The sequence below is a fragment of the Osmia lignaria genome, unplaced genomic scaffold, assembly GCF_051020975.1.
Source record: "Osmia lignaria lignaria isolate PbOS001 unplaced genomic scaffold, iyOsmLign1 scaffold0005, whole genome shotgun sequence".
Taxonomy (NCBI): Eukaryota; Metazoa; Arthropoda; class Insecta; order Hymenoptera; family Megachilidae; genus Osmia; species Osmia lignaria.
Window position 1 is genome coordinate 14735963 of NW_027478162.1, and position 20676 is coordinate 14756638.

Sequence of the window (20676 nt, forward strand, 5' to 3'; positions counted from 1 at the left end):
GCTGAATCTGCAAATATCTCGGAAACGAAGCGAGCTATGGCAAAATGTTAAGAGACGTTTTTTGTAGAGAATTATGTTTCCTACAATTTATGTTCTATGATATTTTTTGATCAGAAGCGTAGTTTTCGAGATATATCGATATATTTAAAAGTTCCGAAGCCGCACCAACATAATAGGGATACAGAAACACCGTGGCCCCTTTCTTTGAGATAACTCTGCACTAGTGCGAGCCGCAAATGCCACTTCCAGCTTAGCTGTGCAGAAGAAGAACAACAAGAAGAAGAAATATCTCGAAATATGTCCGACAGGCCCCTTCCCTTGAGATAAATCTGCAAATATCTCGGAAACGAAGCGAGCTATGGCAAAATGTTTACAGACCTTTCTTGTAGAGAATTAAGTTTCCTACTTTTTATGTAGTATGATATTTTTTGATCAGATGCGTAGTTCTCGAGATATATCAAGATATTTAAAAGTTCCGAAGCCGCACCAACATAATAGAGATACAGAAACACCGTGGCCCCTTTCTTTGAGATAACTCTGCACTATTGCGAGCTGCAAATGCCACTTCCAGCTTAGCTGTGCAGAGGAAGAACAACAAGAAGAAGTAGTATCTCGAAATATGTCCGTCAGGCCCGTTCCTTTGAGCTGAATCTGCAAATATCTCGGAAACGAAGCGAGCTATGGCAAAATGTTAAGAGACGTTTTTTGTAGAGAATTATGTTTCCTACAATTTATGTTCTATCATATTTTTTGATCAGAAGCGTAGTTTTTGAGATATATCGAGATATTTAAAAGTTCCGAAGCCGCACCAACATAATAGAGATACAGAAACACCGTGGCCCCTTTCTTTGAGATAACTCTGCACTATTGCGCGCTGCAAATGCCACTTCCAGCTTAGCTGTGCAGAAGAAGAACAACAAGAAGAAGAAATATCTCGAAATATGTCCGTCAGGCCCCTTCCCTTGAGATAAATCTGCAAATATCTCGGAAACGAAGCGAGCTATGGCAAAATGTTAAGAGACCGTTTTTGTAGAGAATTAAGTTTCCTACTTTTTATGTTCTATGATATTTTTTGTTCAGATGCGTAGTTCTCGAGATATATCAAGATATTTAAAAGTTCCGAAGCCGCACCAACATAATAGAGATACAGAAACACCGTGGCCCCTTTCTTTGAGATAACTCTGCACTATTGCGAGCTGCAAATGCCACTTCCAGCTTAGCTGTGCAGAAGAAGAACAACAAGAAGAAGAAATATCTCGAAATATGTCCATCAGGACCCTTCCCTTGAGATAAATCTGCAAATATCTCGGAAACGAAGCGAGCTATGGCAAAATGTTAAGAGACCTTTTTTGTAGAGAATAATGTTTCCTACAATTTACGTTCTATGACATTTTTTGATCAGAAGCGTAGTTTTCGAGATATATCGAGATATTTAAAAGTTCCGAAGCCGCACCAACATAATAGAGATACAGAAACACCGTGGCCCCTTTCTTTGAGATAACTCTGCACTATTGCGACCTGCAAATGCCACTTCCAGGTCAGCTGTGCAGAAGAAGAACAACAAGAAGAAGAAATATCTCGAAATATGTCCGTCAGGCCCCTTCCCTTGAGATAAATCTGCAAATATCTCGGAAACGAAGCGAGCTATGGCAAAATGATAAGAGACGTTTTTTGTAGCGAATTATGTTTCCTACAATTTATGTTCTATGATATTTTTTGATCAGAAGCGTAGTTTTCGAGATATATCGAGATATTTAAAAGTTCCGAAGCCGCACCAACATAATAGGGATACAGAAACACCGTGGCCCCTTTCTTTGAGATAACTCTGCACTAGTGCGAGCCGCAAATGCCACTTCCAGCTTAGCTGTGCAGAAGAAGAACAACAAGAAGAAGAAATATCTCGAAATATGTCCGTCAGGCCCCTTCCCTTGAGATAAATCTGCAAATATCTCGGAAACGAAGCGAGCTATGGCAAAATGTTAAGAGACCTTTTTTGTAGAGAATTAAGTTTCCTACTTTTTATGTTCTATGATATTTTTTGATCAGATGCGTAGTTCTCGAGATATATCAAGATATTTAAAAGTTCCGAAGCCGCACCAACATAATAGAGATACAGAAACACCGTGGCCCCTTTCTTTGAGATAACTCTGCACTATTGCGAGCTGTAAATGCCACTTCCAGCTTAGCTGTGCAGAAGAAGAACAACAAGAAGAAGAAATATCTCGAAATATGTCCGTCAGGCCCCTTCCCTTGAGATATATCTGCAAATATCTCGGAAACGAAGCGAGCTATGGCAAAATGTTAAGAGACCTTTTTTGTAGAGAATTCTGTTTCCTACAATTTATGTTCTATGATATTTTTTGATCAGAAGCGTAGTTTTCGAGATATATCGAGATATTTAAAAGTTCCGAAGCCGCACCAACATAATAGAGATACAGAAACACCGTGGCCCCTTTCTTTGAGATAACTCTGCACTATTGCGACCTGCAAATGCCACTTCCAGCTCAGCTGTGCAGAAGAAGAACAACAAGAAGAAGAAATATCTCGAAATATGTCCGTCAGGCCCCTTCCCTTGAGATAAATCTGCAAATATCTCGGAAACGAAGCGAGCTATGGCAAAATGTTAAGAGACCTTTTTTGTAGAGAATTAAGTTTCCTACTTTTTATGTTCTATGATATTTTTTGATCAGAAGCGTAGTTTTCGAGATATATCGAGATATTTAAAAGTTCCGAAGCCGGACCAACATAATAGAGATACAGAAACACCGTGGCCCCTTTCTTTGAGATAACTCTGCACTAGTGCGAGCCGCAAATGCCACTTCCAGCTTAGCTGTGCAGAAGAAGAACAACAAGAAGAAGAAATATCTCGAAATATGTCCGTCAGGCCCCTTCCCTTGAGATAAATCTGCAAATATCTCGGGAACGAAGCGAGCTATGGCAAAATGTTAAGAGACCTTTTTTGTAGAGAATTAAGTTTCCTACTTTTTATGTTCTATGATATTTTTTGATCAGATGCGTAGTTCTCGAGATATATCAAGATATTTAAAAGTTCCGAAGCCGCACCAACATAATAGAGATACAGAAACACCGTGGCCCCTTTCTTTGAGATAACTCTGCACTATTGCGCGCTGCAAATGCCACTTCCAGCTTAGCTGTGCAGAAGAAGAACAACAAGAAGAAGAAATATCTCGAAATATGTCCGACAGGCCCCTTCCCTTGAGATAAATCTGCAAATATCTCGGAAACGAAGCGAGCTATGGCGAAATGTTAAGAGACCTTTTTTGTAGAGAATTAAGTTTCCTACTTTTTATCTTCTATGATATTTTTTGATCAGATGCGTAGTTCTCGAGATATATCAAGATATTTAAAAGTTCCGAAGCCGCACCAACATAATAGAGATACAGAAACACCGTGGCCCCTTTCTTTGAGATAACTCTGCACTATTGCGCGCTGCAAATGCCACTTCCAGCTTAGCTGTGCAGAAAAAGAACAACAAGAAGAAGAAATATCTCGAAATATGTCCGTCAGGCCCCTTCCCTTGAGATAAATCTGCAAATATCTCGGAAACCAAGCGAGCTATGGCAAAATGTTAAGAGACCTTTTTTGTAGAGAATAATGTTTCCTACAATTTACGTTCTATGATATTTTTTGATCAGAAGCGTAGTTTTCGAGATATATCGAGATATTTAAAAGTTCCGAAGCCGCACCAACATAATAGAGATACAGAAACACCGTGGCCCCTTTCTTTGAGATAACTCTGCACTATTGCGACCTGCAAATGCCACTTCCAGCTCAGCTGTGCAGAAGAAGAACAACAAGAAGAAGAAATATCTCGAAATATGTCCGTCAGGCCCCTTCCCTTGAGATAAATCTGCAAATATCTCGGAAACGAAGCGAGCTATGGCAAAATGTTAAGAGACCGTTTTTGTAGAGAATTAAGTTTCCTACTTTTTATGTTCTATGATATTTTTTGATCAGATGCGTAGTTCTCGAGATATATCAAGATATTTAAAAGTTCCGAAGCCGCACCAACATAATAGAGATACAGAAACACCGTGGCCCCTTTCTTTGAGATAACTCTGCACTAGTGCGAGCCGCAAATGCCACTTCCAGCTTAGCTGTGCAGAAGAAGAACAACAAGAAGAAGAAATATCTCGAAATATGTCCGTCAGGCCCCTTCCCTTGAGATAAATCTGCAAATATCTCGGGAACGAAGCGAGCGATGGCAAAATGTTAAGAGACCTTTTTTGTAGAGAATTAAGTTTCCTACTTTTTATGTTCTATGATATTTTTTGATTAGATGCGTAGTTCTCGAGATATATCAAGATATTTAAAAGTTCCGAAGCCGCACCAACATAATAGAGATACAGAAACATCGTGGCCCCTTTCTGTGAGATAACTCTGCACTATTGCGAGCTGCAAATGCCACTTCCAGCTTAGCTGTGCAGAGGAAGAACAACAAGAAGAAGAAGTATCTCGAAATATGTCCGTCAGGCCCGTTCCTTTGAGCTGAATCTGCAAATATCTCGGAAACGAAGCGAGCTATGGCAAAATGTTAAGAGACGTTTTTTGTAGTGAATTATGTTTCCGACAATTTATGTTCTATGATATTTTTTGATCAGAAGCGTAGTTTTCGAGATATATCGAGATATTTAAAAGTTCCGAAGCCGCACCAACATAATAGAGATACAGAAACACCGTGGCCCCTTTCTTTGAGATAACTCTGCACTATTGCGCGCTGCAAATGCCACTTCCAGCTTAGCTGTGCAGAAGAAGAACAACAAGAAGAAGAAATATCTCGAAATATGTCCATCAGGACCCTTCCCTTGAGATAAATCTGCAAATATCTCGGAAACGAAGCGAGCTATGGCAAAATGTTAAGAGACCGTTTTTGTAGAGAATTAAGTTTCCTACTTTTTATGTTCTATGATATTTTTTGATCAGATGCGTGGTTCTCGAGATATATCAAGATATTTAAAAGTTCCGAAGCCGCACCAACATAATAGAGATACAGAAACACCGTGGCCCCTTTCTTTGAGATAACTCTGCACTATTGCGCGCTGCAAATGCCACTTCCAGCTTAGCTGTGCAGAAGAAGAACAACAAGAAGAAGAAATATCTCGAAATATGTCCATCAGGACCCTTCCCTTGAGATAAATCTGCAAATATCTCGGAAACGAAGCGAGCTATGGCAAAATGTTAAGAGACCTTTTTTGTAGAGAATTAAGTTTCCTACTTTTTATCTTCTATGATATTTTTTGATCAGATGCGTAGTTCTCGAGATATATCAAGATATTTAAAAGTTCCGAAGCCGCACCAACATAATAGAGATACAGAAACACCGTGGCCCCTTTCTTTGAGATAACTCTGCACTATTGCGCGCTGCAAATGCCACTTCCAGCTTAGCTGTGCAGAAAAAGAACAACAAGAAGAAGAAATATCTCGAAATATGTCCGTCAGTCCCCTTCCCTTGAGATAAATCTGCAAATATCTCGGAAACGAAGCGAGCTATGGCAAAATGTTAAGAGACCTTTTTTGTAGAGAATAATGTTTCCTACAATTTACGTTCTATGATATTTTTTGATCAGAAGCGTAGTTTTCGAGATATATCGAGATATTTAAAAGTTCCGAAGCCGCACCAACATATTAGAGATACAGAAACACCGTGGCCCCTTTCTTTGAGATAACTCTGCACTATTGCGACCTGCAAATGCCACTTCCAGCTCAGCTGTGCAGAAGAAGAACAACAAGAAGAAGAAATATCTCGAAATATGTCCGTCAGGCCCCTTCCCTTGAGATAAATCTGCAAATATCTCGGAAACGAAGCGAGCTATGGCAAAATGTTAAGAGACCGTTTTTGTAGAGAATTAAGTTTCCTACTTTTTATGTTCTATGATATTTTTTGATCAGATGCGTAGTTCTCGAGATATATCAAGATATTTAAAAGTTCCGAAGCCGCACCAACATAATAGAGATACAGAAACACCGTGGCCCCTTTCTTTGAGATAACTCTGCACTATTGCGAGCTGCAAATGCCACTTCCAGCTTAGCTGTGCAGAAGAAGAACAACAAGAAGAAGAAATATCTCGAAATATGTCCATCAGGACCCTTCCCTTGAGATAAATCTGCAAATATCTCGGAAACGAAGCGAGCTATGGCAAAATGTTAAGAGACCTTTTTTGTAGAGAATAATGTTTCCTACAATTTACGTTCTATGACATTTTTTGATCAGAAGCGTAGTTTTCGAGATATATCGAGATATTTAAAAGTTCCGAAGCCGCACCAACATAATAGAGATACAGAAACACCGTGGCCCCTTTCTTTGAGATAACTCTGCACTATTGCGACCTGCAAATGCCACTTCCAGCTCAGCTGTGCAGAAGAAGAACAACAAGAAGAAGAAATATCTCGAAATATGTCCGTCAGGCCCCTTCCCTTGAGATAAATCTGCAAATATCTCGGAAACGAAGCGAGCTATGGCAAAATGTTAAGAGACCTTTTTTGTAGAGAATTAAGTTTCCTACTTTTTATGTTCTATGATATTTTTTGATCAGAAGCGTAGTTTTCGAGATATATCGAGATATTTAAAAGTTCCGAAGCCGGACCAACATAATAGAGATACAGAAACACCGTGGCCCCTTTCTTTGAGATAACTCTGCACTAGTGCGAGCCGCAAATGCCACTTCCAGCTTAGCTGTGCAGAGGAAGAACAACAAGAAGAAGAAGTATCTCGAAATATGTCCGTCAGGCCCGTTCCTTTGAGCTGAATCTGCAAATATCTCGGAAACGAAGCGAGCTATGGCAAAATGTTAAGAGACGTTTTTTGTAGTGAATTATGTTTTCTACAATTTATGTTCTATGATATTTTTTGATCAGAAGCGTAGTTTTCGAGATATATCGAGATATTTAAAAGTTCCGAAGCCGCACCAACATAATAGAGATACAGAAACACCGTGGCTCCTTTCTTTGAGATAACTCTGCACTAGTGCGAGCCGCAAATGCCACTTCCAGCTTAGCTGTGCAGAAGAAGAACAACAAGAAGAAGAAATATCTCGAAATATGTCCGTCAGGCCCCTTCCCTTGAGATAAATCTGCAAATATCTCGGGAACGAAGCGAGCTATGGCAAAATGTTAAGAGACCTTTTTTGTAGAGAATTAAGTTTCCTACTTTTTATGTTCTATGATATTTTTTGATGAGATGCGTAGTTCTCGAGATATATCAAGATATTTAAAAGTTCCGAAGCCGCACCAACATAATAGAGATACAGAAACATCGTGGCCCCTTTCTTTGAGATAACTCTGCACTATTGCGAGCTGCAAATGCCACTTCCAGCTTAGCTGTGCAGAGGAAGAACAACAAGAAGAAGAAGTATCTCGAAATATGTCCGTCAGGCCCGTTCCTTTGAGCTGAATCTGCAAATATCTCGGAAACGAAGCGAGCTATGGCAAAATGTTAAGAGACGTTTTTTGTAGTGAATTATGTTTCCGACAATTTATGTTCTATGATATTTTTTGATCAGAAGCGTAGTTTTCGAGATATATCGAGATATTTAAAAGTTCCGAAGCCGCACCAACATAATAGAGATACAGAAACACCGTGGCCCCTTTCTTTGAGATAACTCTGCACTATTGCGCGCTGCAAATGCCACTTCCGGCTTAGCTGTGCAGAAGAAGAACAACAAGAAGAAGAAATATCTCGAAATATGTCCATCAGGACCCTTCCCTTGAGATAAATCTGCACATATCTCGGAAACGAAGCGAGCTATGGCAAAATGTTAAGAGACCGTTTTTGTAGAGAATTAAGTTTCCTACTTTTTATGTTCTATGATATTTTTTGATCAGATGCGTGGTTCTCGAGATATATCAAGATATTTAAAAGTTCCGAAGCCGCACCAACATAATAGAGATACAGATACACCGTGGCCCCTTTCTTTGAGATAACTCTGCACTAGTGCGAGCTGCAAATGCCACTTCCAGCTTAGCTGTGCAGAAGAAGAACAACAAGAAGAAGAAATATCTCGAAATATGTCCGTCAGGCCCCTTCCCTTGAGATAAATCTGCAAATATCTCGGAAACGAAGCGAGCTATGGCAAAATGTTAAGAGACCTTTTTTGTAGAGAATTAAGCTTCCGACTTTTTATGTTCTATGATATTTTTTGATCAGATGCGTAGTTCTCGAGATATATCAAGATATTTAAAAGTTCCGAAGCCGCGCCAACATAATAGAGATACAGAAACACCGTGGCCCCTTTCTTTGAGATAACTCTGCACTATTGCGAGCTGGAAATGCCACTTCCAGTTTAGCTGTGCAGAAGAAGAACAACAAGAAGAAGAAATATCTCGAAATATGTCCGTTAGGCCCCTTCCCTTCAGATAAATCTGCAAATATCTCGGAAACGAAGCGAGCTATGGCAAAATGTTAAGAGACCTTTTTTGTAGAGAATTAAGTTTCCTACTTTTCATGTTCTATGATATTTTTTGATCAGATGCGTAGTTCTCGAGATATATCAAGATATTTAAAAGTTCCGAAGCCGCACCAACATAATAGAGGTACAGAAACACCGTGGCCTCTTTCTTTGAGATAACTCTGCACTATTGCGAGCTGCAAATGCCGCTTCGAGCTTAGCTGTGCAGAAGAAGAACAACAAGAAGAAGAAATATCTCGAAATATGTCCGTCAGACCCCTTCCCTTGAGATGAATCTGCAAATATCTCGGAAACGAAGCGAGCTATGGCAAAATGTTAAGAGACCTTTTTTGTAGAGAATAATGTTTCCTACAATTTACGTTCTATGATATTTTTTGATCAGAAGCGTAGTTTTCGAGATATATCGAGATATTTAAAAGTTCCGAAGCCGCACCAACATAATAGAGATACAGAAACACCGTGGCCCCTTTCTTTGGGATAACTCTGCACTATTGCGAGCTGCAAATGCCACTTCCAGCTTAGCTGTGCAGAACAAGAACAATAAGAAGAAGAAATATCTCGAAATATGTCCGTCAGGCCACTTCCCTTGAGATAAATCTGTAAATATCTCGGAAACGAAGCGAGCTATGGCAAAATGTTGAGAGACCTTTTTTGTAGAGAATTAAGTTTCCTACTTTTTATGTTCGATGATATTTTTTGATCAGATGCGTAGTTCTCGAGATATATCAAGATATTTAAAAGTTCCGAAGCTGCACCAACATAATAGAGGTACAGAAACACCGTGGCCTCTTTCTTTGAGATAACTCTGCACTATTGCGAGCTGCAAATGCCGCTTCGAGCTTAGCTGTGCAGAAGAAGAACAACAAGAAGAAGAAATATCTCTAAATATGTCCGTCAGACCCCTTCCCTTGAGATGAATCTGCAAATACCTCGGAAACGAAGCGAGCTATGGCAAGATGTTAAGAGACCTTTTTTGTAGAGAATAATGTTTCCTACAATTTACGTTCTATGATATTTTTTGATCAGAAGCGTAGTTTTCGAGATATATCGAGATATTTAAAAGTTCCGAAGCCGCACCAACATAATAGAGATACAGAAACACCGTGGCCCCTTTCTTTGAGATAACTCTGCACTATTGCGACCTGCAAATGCCACTTCCAGCTCAGCTGTGCAGAAGAAGAACAACAAGAAGAAGAAATATCTCGAAATATGTCCGTCAGGCCCCTTCCCTTGAGATAAATCTGCAAATATCTCGGAAACGAAGCGAGCTATGGCAAAATGTTAAGAGACCTTTTTTGTAGAGAATTATGTTTCCTACTTTTTATGTTCTATGATATTTTTTGATCAGATGCGTAGTTCTCGAGATATATCAAGATATTTAAAAGTTCCGAAACCGCACCAACATAATAGAGATACAGAAACACCGTGACCCCTTTCTTTGAGATAACTCTGCACTATTGCGAGCTGGAAATGCCACTTCCAGTTTAGCTGTGCAGAAGAAGAACAACAAGAAGAAGAAATATCTCGAAATATGTCCGTTAGGCCCCTTCCCTTGCGATAAATCTGCAAATATCTCGGAAACAAAGCGAGCTGTGGCAAAATGTTAAGAGACCTTTTTTGTAGAGAATTAAGTTTCCTACTTTTTATGTTCTATGATATTTTTTGATCAGATGCGTAGTTCTCGAGATATATCAAGATATTTAAAAGTTCCGAAGCCGCACCAACATAATAGAGATACAGAAACACCGTGGCCCCTTTCTTTGAGATAACTCTGCACTATTGCGAGCTGCAAATGCCACTTCCAGCTTAGCTGTGCAGAGGAAGAACAACAAGAAGAAGAAGTATCTCGAAATATGTCCGTCAGGCCCGTTCCTTTGAGCTGAATCTGCAAATATCTCGGAAACGAAGCGAGCTATGGCAAAATGTTAAGATACGTTTTTTGTAGAGAATTATGTTTCCTACAATTTATGTTCTATGATATTTTTTGATCAGAAGCGTAGTTTTCGAGATATATCGAGATATTTAAAAGTTCCGAAGCCGCACCAACATAATAGAGATACAGAAACACCGTGGCCCCTTTCTTTGAGATAACTCTGCACTAGTGCGAGCCGCAAATGCCACTTCCAGCTTAGCTGTGCAGAAGAAGAACAACAAGAAGAAGAAATATCTCGAAATATGTCCGTCAGGCCCCTTCCCTTGAGATAAATCTGCAAATATCTCGGAAACGAAGCGAGCTATGGCAAAATGTTAAGAGACCTTTTTTGTAGAGAATTATGTTTCCCACAATTTATGTTCTATGATATTTTTTGATCAGAAGCGTAGTTTTCGAGATATATCGAGATATTTAAAAGTTCCGAAGCCGCACCAACATAATAGAGATACAGAAACACCGTGGCCCCTTTCTTTGAGATAACTCTGCACTATTGCGACCTGCAAATGCCACTTCCAGCTCAGCTGTGCAGAAGAAGAACAACAAGAAGAAGAAATATCTCGAAATATGTCCGTCAGGCCCCTTCCCTTGAGATAAATCTGCAAATATCTCGGAAACGAAGCGAGCTATGGCAAAATGTTAAGAGACCTTTTTTGTAGAGAATTAAGTTTCCTACTTTTTATGTTCTATGATATTTTTTGATCAGAAGCGTAGTTTTCGAGATATATCGAGATATTTAAAAGTTCCGAAGCCGCACCAACATAATAGAGATACAGAAACACCGTGGCCCCTTTCTTTGAGATAACTCTGCACTAGTGCGAGCTGCAAATGCCACTTCCAGCTTAGCTGTGCAGAAGAAGAACAACAAGAAGAAGAAATATCTCGAAATATGTCCGTCAGGCCCCTTCCCTTGAGATAAATCTGCAAATATCTCGGAAACGAAGCGAGCTATGGCAAAATGTTAAGAGACCTTTTTTGTAGAGAATTAAGTTTCCTACAATTTATGTTCTATGATATTTTTTGATCAGAAGCGTAGTTTTCGAGATATATCGAGATATTTAAAAGTTCCGAAGCCGCACCAACATAATAGAGATACAGAAACACCGTGGCCCCTTTCTTTGAGATAACTCTGCACTAGTGCGAGCCGCAAATGCCACTTCCAGCTTAGCTGTGCAGAAGAAGAACAACAAGAAGAAGAAATATCTCGAAATATGTCCGTCAGGCCCCTTCCCTTGAGATAAATCTGCAAATATCTCGGAAACGAAGCGAGCTATGGCAAAATGTTAAGAGACCTTTTTTGTAGAGAATTATGTTTCCTACAATTTATGTTCTATGATATTTTTTGATCAGAAGCGTAGTTTTCGAGATATATCGAGATATTTAAAAGTTCCGAAGCCGCACCAACATAATAGAGATACAGAAACACCGTGGCCCCTTTCTTTGAGATAACTCTGCACTATTGCGACCTGCAAATGCCACTTCCAGCTCAGCTGTGCAGAAGAAGAACAACAAGAAGAAGAAATATCTCGAAATATGTCCGTCAGGCCCCTTCCCTTGAGATATATCCGCAAATATCTCGGAAACGAAGCGAGCTATGGCAAAATGTTAAGAGACCTTTTTTGTAGAGAATTATGTTTCCTACAATTTATGTTCTATGATATTTTTTGATAAGAAGCGTAGTTTTCGAGATATATCGAGATATTTAAAAGTTCCGAAGCCGCACCAACATAATAGAGATACAGAAACACCGTGGCCCCTTTCTTTGAGATAACTCTGCACTATTGCGACCTGCAAATGCCACTTCCAGCTCAGCTGTGCAGAAGAAGAACAACAAGAAGAAGAAATATCTCGAAATATGTCCGTCAGGCCCCTTCCCTTGAGATAAATCTGCAAATATCTCGGAAACGAAGCGAGCTATGGCAAAATGTTAAGAGACCTTTTTTGTAGAGAATTAAGTTTCCGACTTTTTATGTTCTATGATATTTTTTGATCAGATGCGTAGTTCTCGAGATATATCAAGATATTTAAAAGTTCCGAAGCCGCGCCAACATAATAGAGATACAGAAACACCGTGGCCCCTTTCTTTGGGATAACTCTGCACTATTGCGAGCTGCAAATGCCACTTCCAGCTTAGCTGTGCAGAACAAGAACAATAAGAAGAAGAAATATCTCGAAATATGTCCGTCAGGCCACTTCCCTTGAGATAAATCTGTAAATATCTCGGAAACGAAGCGAGCTATGGCAAAATGTTGAGAGACCTTTTTTGTAGAGAATTAAGTTTCCTACTTTTTATGTTCGATGATATTTTTTGATCAGATGCGTAGTTCTCGAGATATATCAAGATATTTAAAAGTTCCGAAGCTGCACCAACATAATAGAGGTACAGAAACACCGTGGCCTCTTTCTTTGAGATAACTCTGCACTATTGCGAGCTGCAAATGCCGCTTCGAGCTTAGCTGTGCAGAAGAAGAACAACAAGAAGAAGAAATATCTCTAAATATGTCCGTCAGACCCCTTCCCTTGAGATGAATCTGCAAATACCTCGGAAACGAAGCGAGCTATGGCAAGATGTTAAGAGACCTTTTTTGTAGAGAATAATGTTTCCTACAATTTATGTTCTATGATATTTTTTGATCAGATGCGTAGTTCTCGAGATATATCAAGATATTTAAAAGTTCCGAAACCGCACCAACATAATAGAGATACAGAAACACCGTGACCCCTTTCTTTGAGATAACTCTGCACTATTGCGAGCTGGAAATGCCACTTCCAGTTTAGCTGTGCAGAAGAAGAACAACAAGAAGAAGAAATATCTCGAAATATGTCCGTTAGGCCCCTTCCCTTGCGATAAATCTGCAAATATCTCGGAAACAAAGCGAGCTGTGGCAAAATGTTAAGAGACCTCTTTTGTAGAGAATTAAGTTTCCTACTTTTTATGTTCTATGATATTTTTTGATCAGATGCGTAGTTCTCGAGATATATCAAGATATTTAAAAGTTCCGAAGCCGCGCCAACATAATAGAGATACAGAAACACCGTGGCCCCTTTCTTTGGGATAACTCTGCACTATTGCGAGCTGCAAATGCCACTTCCAGCTTAGCTGTGCAGAACAAGAACAATAAGAAGAAGAAATATCTCGAAATATGTCCGTCAGGCCACTTCCCTTGAGATAAATCTGTAAATATCTCGGAAACGAAGCGAGCTATGGCAAAATGTTGAGAGACCTTTTTTGTAGAGAATTAAGTTTCCTACTTTTTATGTTCGATGATATTTTTTGATCAGATGCGTAGTTCTCGAGATATATCAAGATATTTAAAAGTTCCGAAGCTGCACCAACATAATAGAGGTACAGAAACACCGTGGCCCCTTTCTTTGAGATAACTCTGCACTATTGCGACCTGCAAATGCCACTTCCAGCTCAGCTGTGCAGAAGAAGAACAACAAGAAGAAGAAATATCTCGAAATATGTCCGTCAGGCCCCTTCCCTTGAGATAAATCTGCAAATATCTCGGAAACGAAGCGAGCTATGGCAAAATGTTAAGAGACCTTTTTTGTAGAGAATTAAGTTTCCTACTTTTTATGTTCTATGATATTTTTTGATCAGATGCGTAGTTCTCGAGATATATCAAGATATTTAAAAGTTCCGAAACCGCACCAACATAATAGAGATACAGAAACACCGTGACCCCTTTCTTTGAGATAACTCTGCACTATTGCGAGCTGGAAATGCCACTTCCAGTTTAGCTGTGCAGAAGAAGAACAACAAGAAGAAGAAATATCTCGAAATATGTCCGTTAGGCCCCTTCCCTTGCGATAAATCTGCAAATATCTCGGAAACAAAGCGAGCTGTGGCAAAATGTTAAGAGACCTTTTTTGTAGAGAATTAAGTTTCCTACTTTTTATGTTCTATGATATTTTTTGATCAGATGCGTAGTTCTCGAGATATATCAAGATATTTAAAAGTTCCGAAGCCGCACCAACATAATAGAGATACAGAAACACCGTGGCCCCTTTCTTTGAGATAACTCTGCACTATTGCGAGCTGCAAATGCCACTTCCAGCTTAGCTGTGCAGAGGAAGAACAACAAGAAGAAGAAGTATCTCGAAATATGTCCGTCAGGCCCGTTCCTTTGAGCTGAATCTGCAAATATCTCGGAAACGAAGCGAGCTATGGCAAAATGTTAAGATACGTTTTTTGTAGAGAATTATGTTTCCTACAATTTATATTCTATGATATTTTTTGATCAGAAGCGTAGTTTTCGAGATATATCGAGATATTTAAAAGTTCCGAAGCCGCACCAACATAATAGAGATACAGAAACACCGTGGCCCCTTTCTTTGAGATAACTCTGCACTAGTGCGAGCCGCAAATGCCACTTCCAGCTTAGCTGTGCAGAAGAAGAACAACAAGAAGAAGAAATATCTCGAAATATGTCCGTCAGGCCCCTTCCCTTGAGATAAATCTGCAAATATCTCGGAAACGAAGCGAGCTATGGCAAAATGTTAAGAGACCTTTTTTGTAGAGAATTATGTTTCCCACAATTTATGTTCTATGATATTTTTTGATCAGAAGCGTAGTTTTCGAGATATATCGAGATATTTAAAAGTTCCGAAGCCGCACCAACATAATAGAGATACAGAAACACCGTGGCCCCTTTCTTTGAGATAACTCTGCACTATTGCGACCTGCAAATGCCACTTCCAGCTCAGCTGTGCAGAAGAAGAACAACAAGAAGAAGAAATATCTCGAAATATGTCCGTCAGGCCCCTTCCCTTGAGATAAATCTGCAAATATCTCGGAAACGAAGCGAGCTATGGCAAAATGTTAAGAGACCTTTTGTGTAGAGAATTAAGTTTCCTACAATTTATGTTCTATGATATTTTTTGATCAGAAGCGTAGTTTTCGAGATATATCGAGATATTTAAAAGTTCCGAAGCCGCACCAACATAATAGAGATACAGAAACACCGTGGCCCCTTTCTTTGAGATAACTCTGCACTAGTGCGAGCCGCAAATGCCACTTCCAGCTTAGCTGTGCAGAAGAAGAACAACAAGAAGAAGAAATATCTCGAAATATGTCCGTCAGGCCCCTTCCCTTGAGATAAATCTGCAAATATCTCGGAAACGAAGCGAGCTATGGCAAAATGTTAAGAGACCTTTTTTGTAGAGAATTAAGTTTCCTACTTTTTATGTTCTATGATATTTTTTGATCAGATGCGTAGTTCTCGAGATATATCAAGATATTTAAAAGTTCCGAAGCCGCACCAACATAATAGAGATACAGAAACACCGTGGCCCCTTTCTTTGAGATAACTCTGCACTATTGCGAGCTGGAAATGCCACTTCCAGTTTAGCTGTGCAGAAGAAGAACAACAAGAAGAAGAAATATCTCGAAATATGTCCGTTAGGCCCCATCCCTTCAGATAAATCTGCAAATATCTCGGAAACGAAGCGAGCTATGGCAAAATGTTAAGAGACCTTTTTTGTAGAGAATTAAGTTTCCTACTTTTTATGTTCTATGATATTTTTTGATCAGATGCGTAGTTCTCGAGATATATCAAGATATTTAAAAGTTCCGAAGCCGCACCAACATAATAGAGATACAGAAACACCGTGGCCCCTTTCTTTGAGATAACTCTGCACTATTGCGAGCTGGAAATGCCACTTCCAGTTTAGCTGTGCAGAAGAAGAACAACAAGAAGAAGAAATATCTCGAAATATGTCCGTTAGGCCCCTTCCCTTCAGATAAATCTGCAAATATCTCGGAAACGAAGCGAGCTATGGCAAAATGTTAAGAGACCTTTTTTGTAGAGAATTAAGTTTCCTACTTTTCATGTTCTATGATATTTTTTGATCACATGCGTAGTTCTCGAGATATATCAAGATATTTAAAAGTTCCGAAGCCGCACCAACATAATAGAGATACAGAAACACCGTGGCCCCTTTCTTTGAGATAACTCTGCACTATTGCGAGCTGTAAATGCCACTTCCAGCTTAGCTGTGCAGAAGAAGAACAACAAGAAGAAGAAATATCTCGAAATATGTCCGTCTGGCCCCTTCCCTTGAGATATATCTGCAAATATCTCGGAAACGAAGCGAGCTATGGCAAAATGTTAAGAGACCTTTTTTGTAGAGAATTATGTTTCCTACAATTTATGTTCTATGATATTTTTTGATCAGAAGCGTAGTTTTCGAGATATATCGAGATATTTAAAAGTTCCGAAGCCGCACCAACATAATAGAGATACAGAAACACCGTGGCCCCTTTCTTTGAGATAACTCTGCACTATTGCGACCTGCAAATGCCACTTCCAGGTCAGCTGTGCAGAAGAAGAACAACAAGAAGAAGAAATATCTCGAAATATGTCCGTCAGGCCCCTTCCCTTGAGATAAATCTGCAAATATCTCGGAAACGAAGCGAGCTATGGCAAAATGATAAGAGACGTTTTTTGTAGCGAATTATGTTTCCTACAATTTATGTTCTATGATATTTTTTGATCAGAAGCGTAGTTTTCGAGATATATCGAGATATTTAAAAGTTCCGAAGCCGCACCAACATAATAGGGATACAGAAACACCGTGGCCCCTTTCTTTGAGATAACTCTGCACTAGTGCGAGCCGCAAATGCCACTTCCAGCTTAGCTGTGCAGAAGAAGAACAACAAGAAGAAGAAATATCTCGAAATATGTCCGTCAGGCCCCTTCCCTTGAGATAAATCTGCAAATATCTCGGAAACGAAGCGAGCTATGGCAAAATGTTAAGAGACCTTTTTTGTAGAGAATTAAGTTTCCTACTTTTTATGTTCTATGATATTTTTTGATCAGATGCGTAGTTCTCGAGATATATCAAGATATTTAAAAGTTCCGAAGCCGCACCAACATAATAGAGATACAGAAACACCGTGGCCCCTTTCTTTGAGATAACTCTGCACTATTGCGAGCTGTAAATGCCACTTCCAGCTTAGCTGTGCAGAAGAAGAACAACAAGAAGAAGAAATATCTCGAAATATGTCCGTCAGGCCCCTTCCCTTGAGATATATCTGCAAATATCTCGGAAACGAAGCGAGCTATGGCAAAATGTTAAGAGACCTTTTTTGTAGAGAATTCTGTTTCCTACAATTTATGTTCTATGATATTTTTTGATCAGAAGCGTAGTTTTCGAGATATATCGAGATATTTAAAAGTTCCGAAGCCGCACCAACATAATAGAGATACAGAAACACCGTGGCCCCTTTCTTTGAGATAACTCTGCACTATTGCGACCTGCAAATGCCACTTCCAGCTCAGCTGTGCAGAAGAAGAACAACAAGAAGAAGAAATATCTCGAAATATGTCCGTCAGGCCCCTTCCCTTGAGATAAATCTGCAAATATCTCGGAAACGAAGCGAGCTATGGCAAAATGTTAAGAGACCTTTTTTGTAGAGAATTAAGTTTCCTACTTTTTATGTTCTATGATATTTTTTGATCAGAAGCGTAGTTTTCGAGATATATCGAGATATTTAAAAGTTCCGAAGCCGGACCAACATAATAGAGATACAGAAACACCGTGGCCCCTTTCTTTGAGATAACTCTGCACTAGTGCGAGCCGCAAATGCCACTTCCAGCTTAGCTGTGCAGAAGAAGAACAACAAGAAGAAGAAATATCTCGAAATATGTCCGTCAGGCCCCTTCCCTTGAGATAAATCTGCAAATATCTCGGGAACGAAGCGAGCTATGGCAAAATGTTAAGAGACCTTTTTTGTAGAGAATTAAGTTTCCTACTTTTTATGTTCTATGATATTTTTTGATCAGATGCGTAGTTCTCGAGATATATCAAGATATTTAAAAGTTCCGAAGCCGCACCAACATAATAGAGATACAGAAACACCGTGGCCCCTTTCTTTGAGATAACTCTGCACTATTGCGCGCTGCAAATGCCACTTCCAGCTTAGCTGTGCAGAAGAAGAACAACAAGAAGAAGAAATATCTCGAAATATGTCCGACAGGCCCCTTCCCTTGAGATAAATCTGCAAATATCTCGGAAACGAAGCGAGCTATGGCGAAATGTTAAGAGACCTTTTTTGTAGAGAATTAAGTTTCCTACTTTTTATCTTCTATGATATTTTTTGATCAGATGCGTAGTTCTCGAGATATATCAAGATATTTAAAAGTTCCGAAGCCGCACCAACATAATAGAGATACAGAAACACCGTGGCCCCTTTCTTTGAGATAACTCTGCACTATTGCGCGCTGCAAATGCCACTTCCAGCTTAGCTGTGCAGAAAAAGAACAACAAGAAGAAGAAATATCTCGAAATATGTCCGTCAGGCCCCTTCCCTTGAGATAAATCTGCAAATATCTCGGAAACCAAGCGAGCTATGGCAAAATGTTAAGAGACCTTTTTTGTAGAGAATAATGTTTCCTACAATTTACGTTCTATGATATTTTTTGATCAGAAGCGTAGTTTTCGAGATATATCGAGATATTTAAAAGTTCCGAAGCCGCACCAACATAATAGAGATACAGAAACACCGTGGCCCCTTTCTTTGAGATAACTCTGCACTATTGCGACCTGCAAATGCCACTTCCAGCTCAGCTGTGCAGAAGAAGAACAACAAGAAGAAGAAATATCTCGAAATATGTCCGTCAGGCCCCTTCCCTTGAGATAAATCTGCAAATATCTCGGAAACGAAGCGAGCTATGGCAAAATGTTAAGAGACCGTTTTTGTAGAGAATTAAGTTTCCTACTTTTTATGTTCTATGATATTTTTTGATCAGATGCGTAGTTCTCGAGATATATCAAGATATTTAAAAGTTCCGAAGCCGCACCAACATAATAGAGATACAGAAACACCGTGGCCCCTTTCTTTGAGATAACTCTGCACTAGTGCGAGCCGCAAATGCCACTTCCAGCTTAGCTGTGCAGAAGAAGAACAACAAGAAGAAGAAATATCTCGAAATATGTCCGTCAGGCCCCTTCCCTTGAGATAAATCTGCAAATATCTCGGGAACGAAGCGAGCGATGGCAAAATGTTAAGAGACCTTTTTTGTAGAGAATTAAGTTTCCTACTTTTTATGTTCTATGATATTTTTTGATTAGATGCGTAGTTCTCGAGATATATCAAGATATTTAAAAGTTCCGAAGCCGCACCAACATAATAGAGATACAGAAACATCGTGGCCCCTTTCTGTGAGATAACTCTGCACTATTGCGAGCTGCAAATGCCACTTCCAGCTTAGCTGTGCAGAGGAAGAACAACAAGAAGAAGAAGTATCTCGAAATATGTCCGTCAGGCCCGTTCCTTTGAGCTGAATCTGCAAATATCTCGGAAACGAAGCGAGCTATGGCAAAATGTTAAGAGACGTTTTTTGTAGTGAATTATGTTTCCGACAATTTATGTTCTATGATATTTTTTGATCAGAAGCGTAGTTTTCGAGATATATCGAGATATTTAAAAGTTCCGAAGCCGCACCAACATAATAGAGATACAGAAACACCGTGGCCCCTTTCTTTGAGATAACTCTGCACTATTGCGCGCTGCAAATGCCACTTCCAGCTTAGCTGTGCAGAAGAAGAACAACAAGAAGAAGAAATATCTCGAAATATGTCCATCAGGACCCTTCCCTTGAGATAAATCTGCAAATATCTCGGAAACGAAGCGAGCTATGGCAAAATGTTAAGAGACCGTTTTTGTAGAGAATTAAGTTTCCTACTTTTTATGTTCTATGATATTTTTTGATCAGATGCGTGGTTCTCGAGATATATCAAGATATTTAAAAGTTCCGAAGCCGCACCAACATAATAGAGATACAGAAACACCGTGGCCCCTTTCTTTGAGATAACTCTGCACTATTGCGCGCTGCAAATGCCACTTCCAGCTTAGCTGTGCAGAAGAAGAACAACAAGAAGAAGAAATATCTCGAAATATGTCCATCAGGACCCTTCCCTTGAGATAAATCTGCAAATATCTCGGAAACGAAGCGAGCTATGGCAAAATGTTAAGAGACCTTTTTTGTAGAGAATTAAGTTTCCTACTTTTTATCTTCTATGATATTTTTTGATCAGATGCGTAGTTCTCGAGATATATCAAGATATTTAAAAGTTCCGAAGCCGCACCAACATAATAGAGATACAGAAACACCGTGGCCCCTTTCTTTGAGATAACTCTGCACTATTGCGCGCTGCAAATGCCACTTCCAGCTTAGCTGTGCAGAAAAAGAACAACAAGAAGAAGAAATATCTCGAAATATGTCCGTCAGTCCCCTTCCCTTGAGATAAATCTGCAAATATCTCGGAAACGAAGCGAGCTATGGCAAAATGTTAAGAGACCTTTTTTGTAGA